The sequence below is a fragment of the Castanea sativa genome, chromosome 6 (genome assembly GCF_040712315.1).
Source record: "Castanea sativa cultivar Marrone di Chiusa Pesio chromosome 6, ASM4071231v1".
NCBI lineage: Eukaryota > Viridiplantae > Streptophyta > Magnoliopsida > Fagales > Fagaceae > Castanea > Castanea sativa.
This window is the reverse complement of record NC_134018.1, coordinates 5,696,701-5,703,508: the sequence shown is the minus strand read 5'-3', so window position 1 is coordinate 5,703,508 and position 6,808 is coordinate 5,696,701. Positions and strand designations below refer to the sequence as shown.

Genomic DNA, 6,808 nt, shown 5'->3' with positions numbered 1-6,808 from the left:
TTTTGCCACCCTTGAAATTAAATCCCAGCCCTGCCATTGATCCTATGTCAAGTTCGTACGTACACTGATATTTTGATAAGTGAGATGTTACTTTTATTGCGGTGTTGGCGTTTTAATCCATTAAAAACACTTTTAGTGCTTAGTGATTTTTTTTTTTGTTGAGAAAAGTGCTTAGTGAATTCTGGTTCAATAATATTTTTGTAATTTTGTTACATGCAGGCTTTATAAACACTAATAGCAGATTTGCCCTATGCTCCAAAAAAAATTTAATGATTTTTAAAAAAAATATTCGATGATTTTTTTTCCTGTTAATTAAAAAATTAAAATAGTATATGAGACTTATAAGTATTAGTCTCAATCCTTTCTTAAAATGAAGTGATTATTTTCTAATAAAGTATAGTCAATACAATATGTTAGATTTTGTAAATTAAGCTACCTATATATTTGTTATTAGAAAGTGTTTTAAATTTTGTATATTTTTTTAAGAAAATATAATATATTTTACATTTAATTATTATATAATGCAAGGTATTTTGTAAATAAATTAATGTGTGGTTGGATTTTTTTCTAGTACTTCATACAAAGGATTCATCCTTTATATGTCTTGAATGGCTAAAGAAGGAAGCATGAATGAGCAAATCCATCACATAATATTAGGAAAAAAAAATACAAAACTTTAATAACATAAGAAAATATAATTTTGTCAAGATACTTATCAATATTACACTAAAAATTTGACATAATTGTCAATTAAATAGCTCCTCTTTTAACATAATCTTCTCCTTCTAAAACATCATCAAAGAGGACAAAATGGACTGAGGTGAATTGAACGGACCGAAGTGGACTAAAATGGACCGATGGACTAAAATAGATTGAAATAGACCAACGTGGACCGAATTGGTCAGAAGTGGACCAAATTGTATGGACTAAAGTGGACTGGATGGACTGAAGTGGATCGAAATAAAACGAATGGACCATTGGATTGAAGTAGACCGAAATGCTATGTTGATGTGGTTCAACATGAGCATAATAATAATAATAATAATAATAATAATAATAATAATAATAAATACTATGCTTAAGCTTTTAGGTATTATATAGATGAATTGCAAATCTTGTTCGCATAAGTATATGTAGGCTACACAGAAAATAGTCACTTGCAAGAGTTCTCTCTCTCCCCAGGCAAATGGTCAAAGAAATTGTGGGGTAGCTTAAATGAAGTAAAAATACACAATTGATATTTAAAGCTCATGAGATCACCTTTCTTTTGTTACTTAGAAGGGCTAGAAAAACTAATGCAGCCTACATTAATTTTATATCAAATGTCAGTTGCTGGCTTTGGCATTATAGCTCAAAATCGCTACAACTCACTTCAATTTCAATGTATGCACCATGAGATTCAACCCAAGTTTCCGTACGTAATAGCCTAGATTGGTTATAAAAATAACTTGAAGGAAGGGCATCCTAGCGATAAATTAGGATACTTATACAGCTTGTAGAAACATCAAAGCCATACTAAAGACAAAAAAACCTGTGGGCAGATCGCCAAATGCCACATTTTTTAGAAGGTAAAATGGATGATGATTTGTTTGAGTGTCTAAAATGTTGGTTAAAAAAAACCACTTCCTGGTAAGAGTCTTAATCAATATTGTCAACCAGGAATGGATTTACCAACTCAAAGTTAATGGAAGTTACCGATAAGAAATATCAAGACTCAGCTAAGAACATATGTAATATGGAATCTTAGTTATTAATGGATTTCAATTTCACAGATGACTTTTTTTTGTATCGTAAGAGACAAATTATCAAACACATAGAAGGCATAAACAATGTACACAATATTTAACAGGTCCAATACCAGTAATATATTTGGAAGTTTGGAAAAAAAGGAGAGTAAACAGTGAGGGAGAAAGCAGAAGAGAGGAGACGGGAGAGGAACACTTACCCTCAATTAAATTTTTTTAAATTTTTTTATGGGAGATATTTTAAAAATTAAGAAAAAGGAGAACAAATGATCATTTAGTTGTATTAAAAATTAAGTAGGTGAGGAGAGTAGAAGAGAATGGTCATATAAATTGATATCTTTTACTAATTCATCATAGGGGTAAAATTGGTAATTAAAATTTTAAAATAAATGGAATCCCTCCCCTCTTTTCCAAATTCTTCCTATTTTAAAAAATTAAAATTAAGGTACCTCATAAAAAAATAAAATGAAAATTGGGAGAATACACAACATAGGCTTAAATACTTCCTCCCCTCACTCCAATTTAAAAAATTCAAAATAAGATTTATTAAACCCTCAATATTTTTTTTTATTTCACTCCCCTCCATCCAAGAACACTATAAGTCTACGTAGACAAGTCGTGTTTGGAATGATCCACTATAATCAACAAGTTACATTGATCATTTACTCAAGTTTTATCACACAACTTGAACTTAGACTACAAATTAAGAAAAATATAAGTTTACCTCAATGACCTCTATAAAAACCAACTTCACAACAATAAAGTCTTTCAAACAACGCATTAAGAAATAATCCCAAATACCTTTAAAGTATTTGCTTTAATAGGTTTCAATGATCATGGTAGGAGAAAGAAAAGCTCACACTCTAACGATAATCTCTCACACTTGTGTGCTCTACCTTCTATATGTGCTGGAAGTTCCAACATCAGACTATATTGGCCTTGAGAATTTGGGCAAAGAAGACGTAAATAAGCCTTCATGGGCCTTGGAAGTTTCTACAGAGTAGGTCTTTTTCTTTTTCTTTTTTGTGGGGTGTAGGGGTGTCGGGGGGTGAGTGGGGGAGGGTGGCAGCTGACAAAACTTCGACCTTCCTTGAATAAGGGTGTGTTTTCCACTTTTCCATGCCTGATCAAGGACCAGATCTAACTTCCATGTCTAAACCCTTTTTCATTTTGAATTCTAGTATTTTTATGATTATGATTTGAAATATTCCATTTTTTTTTATTTGATATAAAATCAATTATTCATTGATACAAAGAAAATATTAGTAGCCAGCACAAGACCATCCCAGAACTAAATTCCAACATGCCACACAATCTAAAAAAACAAACAAAACATGGAATTCCGGTAAATTAAATAAATAAATAAATATATATATATATATATATATATATATATGTTCATCATATATGAGCACAATTATTCTATGAAGAAGTAAACATCTATACATACAAATTATTGTGCAACTTCTAAGACAAGCATATATAAAACAATAGTACAATAATATTCTAGAGAAATTTTTTTCAAAACACATCAACCACGCCTTAATTGCTTTAATTTCATCTTCCTCTTGTTGTTTAAATATTACCCCCCTTCTCTTCTTTAGATACTATTCTCCTTTAACCAAGCTTACAAGCCATTGAAGTTTTCTAGATTTGGAAACAAGATATTCCAACCAAGCTTACAAGCCATTGAGGTTTTCTAGACTTGGAAACAAGATATCCAATGGCTATCCCGTACACAAATCCACATCCATACCCCATCATCACAGCCCTCCAACCAAATCCACTTGTAAACTTTAAATCGTTGTCCTCTTCAGATGGTGGTGGCTCAACAATCATACATTTCTTTGATAATGGAAATCCACACAATCCTTTGTTCCCAATGTATGAGTTGTTTTGAAAAGTATTAAATTGTAGACCTTGAGGTATGGGTCCTATAAGTTTGTTTTGCGAAAGGTTTAAAACAGCTAAAAATGTTAACCTTGTCAATTGCATTGGAATGGAGCCATTGAGCATATTTGAAGAGAGGTCTAAGGATTCAAGTACCAACAAATTTCCCAATGATGATGGGATATAGCCAGATAGGCTATTATGGGAGAGGTTGAGCTCTCGAAGAAACTGAAGTGTTCCAAGTACTTTTGGAATTTGCCCATGGAACTTGTTGCATGAGAGGTCAATGGTAGTGAAGATGGTTAAGATTCTCTCTAGCTTAAGTTCCTGCCCTTTCCATACCACCATTATTGAGTCTTGGTAATAGTCTTCCCCCATATATTTCAATGGAACTTCATTTTCATTGACTGTTTTTATGGCTTTCAATCCTTCAAAAAAATTGGAAGTTAAATGACCCATAAAATTATTTTGAGAAAGATCAATTATTCACAACATAGCAAAAGATGAGATGGCCTTGAAATTTTCAATTTGGCCATAAAATCTATTGCACCTCAAGACAAGAACCTATAGCTTTGGAAGCGCTTCCAACCAATAGGGGAATGAATCATTTATTTTGTTATTTCCAAAGTCTAGAACTTCCAACTTTCTACAGTTGACCAAAGATTGTGGTAATGACCCTTCCAATTGATTGTGATTAAAGACAAGAGTTCTCAAGCTTTTGCACTTTGCAAACATTTCAGGGATGGTTCCATGGAATCTATTTGTTCGCAAATCCATCACCGAGAGAAAATCACTCAAGTATCCCAAACATTGTGGAATCGTACCAGTTAGATTGTTAAAGGAGATATCAAGGATTTGGAGGGATGTTAGATTGCAAATTGAAAAAGGGATTTCCCCGGACAAGTTATTGTTTGATATAGAAAAGAAAACCACGGAAGATGGTGGAACATGAAAAGTTCCTTGAAGAAAGTTGGCATGAAGATCAAGATTTTCTAAGTTCTTTCCTGGAATTTGCTCTATACTTGTCAGAGAGTTATGAGAAAGATTTAATGATTTCAAACTCCCTAGCACTTTAAACATCCATTTTGGGACTTGGCCTTTGATCCTATTGTTAGATAGGTCTAAGGTGTCTAAGAACTCTAAGGTTCTTAAAAAGTATGGAAATCCAGTTATGTTGCAAGATGCTAGTTTCAAGTATTTAAGTTTGGGGAAGGTATACTTTAAATTGTTGTTGATGCTCAAAGACAGACTGTTATAGGATAGGTCTAGAAAATCGATTTCATTGAGCTTTGAGAACATATCAAATTCTATAGTGCCACTCAGATTATTTGAAGAAATATCAAGCTTCTGAAGTTTCACAAGGTTTGAGATTGACTTTGGAATAGAGCCATTTAGCCTGTTGTTATATAACAAAAGAATCTCCAATGACTTGGCATGTTGGAATTCACCAATTTGACCAATAAGGTGGTTAGAATTTAAGTCTAAATTTGTGAGTTTTGTGAGCTTGGTCATAAAATCTGGAAGTGTACCTTCAAAGTTGTTGCCTCCGAGGTCCAGAAAAGTGAGATCCTTTAGATTTGAGAGTGATGATGGAATGTGGCCAATGAAGTTGTTAGATGAAAGGTGACAATAAGTAACTTTCGTGAGGTTTCCGAAGGACTCAGGTATTGATCCTGTAAAATTGCAATTCCATTAGATTCAAAAGTATTTTAAAGGATTGGATGTTGCCCACATGAAAGAGATGATGGGATCTTACCACTTAAATTGTTGCATCGGAGATTCAAGAAAGACAGCTTCTTGAGGTTTGAAAGTGATGATGGCAACTCACCAACAAAATTGTTACTTGATAAATCTAATTCAGTAATTTGCGTAAGGTTACCAAATGATGCAGGTACCGACCCATTGAAATTGCACTGAGACAATCCCAAATGCTTTAAGAATTTTAGATTGTCAATGGAATTCGGCAATGGTCCTGAGAAACCTGTGGTAGAGACATCCAAAAACATCAAGGGATTGCTCCAATTTGTCGTTGGGAAAGCCCCTCTGAGTTCAGGATTACAAATTAAACTGAGCTCCCTCAGGTTTGGTAGGCGGAAAATGTTATATGGTAAGTTGCCATGCAATCCACAACCGTTGAGACTAAGGACTGTCAAAGAAGAGGACAGATTCATCAACGAATCAAGCGAAACAAGTGACATCTGAACAGCATCAAGATGGAGTTCTGTTAGCTTGGTCAGATTTTGAACAAGCCTCCTCATAACAGATGTATTGAGACTAACTTGTTTATTGCCTGAGAGATCTAGTGAGGACAGTTTGGAGAGTTTGGATAGTTCATGTGGGACTAGACCAGAAAACTGGGAAGAAGAAAGATTAAGTTTTTCCAACTTAGCAAACTGACCAAACCCAGATGAAATCGGTGAATTGAAGCAGTTGAAAGCAAGGTTGAGCTCTTGCAAGTTAGGGAGAAGAAAGAGGCTGCTATTGGAATGAATGGTGCCTTGAAGCTCACTACAACTAAGGTCAAGGCTAATCACGTCTCTCCCCATTGTATCACACGTAACCCCACCCCATGAGCAACAATCTCTGCCCTCTTTCCAAGACTCTTTCTTTTGATCACAGTCATCAGAATATTTGGAAGAAGAAGAAGTTGGATAAGAATGAAGTTGCTTAAATTTGAGCAATGCTGAGCTCTGCTCTTGGGAACACAATAGTGTAGAAGAAGAGGAGAAAGATGATGATGAAGTAGGTTGAGAATGCAAGAGAAAAACGAGGAAAACGAGTTGAGAGAGGCATATTATTAAGCAACCCATAGTTCTTAATGAGAAGAAATATCTATGTCTGCTTAGAATGGAGAGCCGGAATGTGGATTTTTATAGGAAAACGTTTGGTTAACTCCCACCACCACCAGCTTGAAAACGCGAATGAAAAATGGATGCAAATGGAATGTGTCATTTTTTTTTTCTCATTCGTCTCTGTACTTAAAATGTTGAACAGCGAAGCACCATCATTGTCAGCTTAACCACTATTAAAGTTTGGTAAGAATAAAAATGATGGTGACTTTTTATTTTTTAAGTCACGGTCTTTTCTATATATTAATATTTTTTTTTAAGTCACCATCAATTTGATATGTACCAAACTTTCTTTTTTGATAAATATGTACCAAACTTTTTTTA

The 6,808-nt window shown here is 33.9% G+C and overlaps 1 pseudogene; it reads right to left on the bottom strand.

Moving 5' to 3' along the window:
* Positions 1 to 3,337: 3,337 nt before the first annotated feature.
* Positions 3,338 to 6,535, bottom strand: LOC142638109 (receptor-like protein 7; annotated as a pseudogene).
* Positions 6,536 to 6,808: the final 273 nt, after the last annotated feature.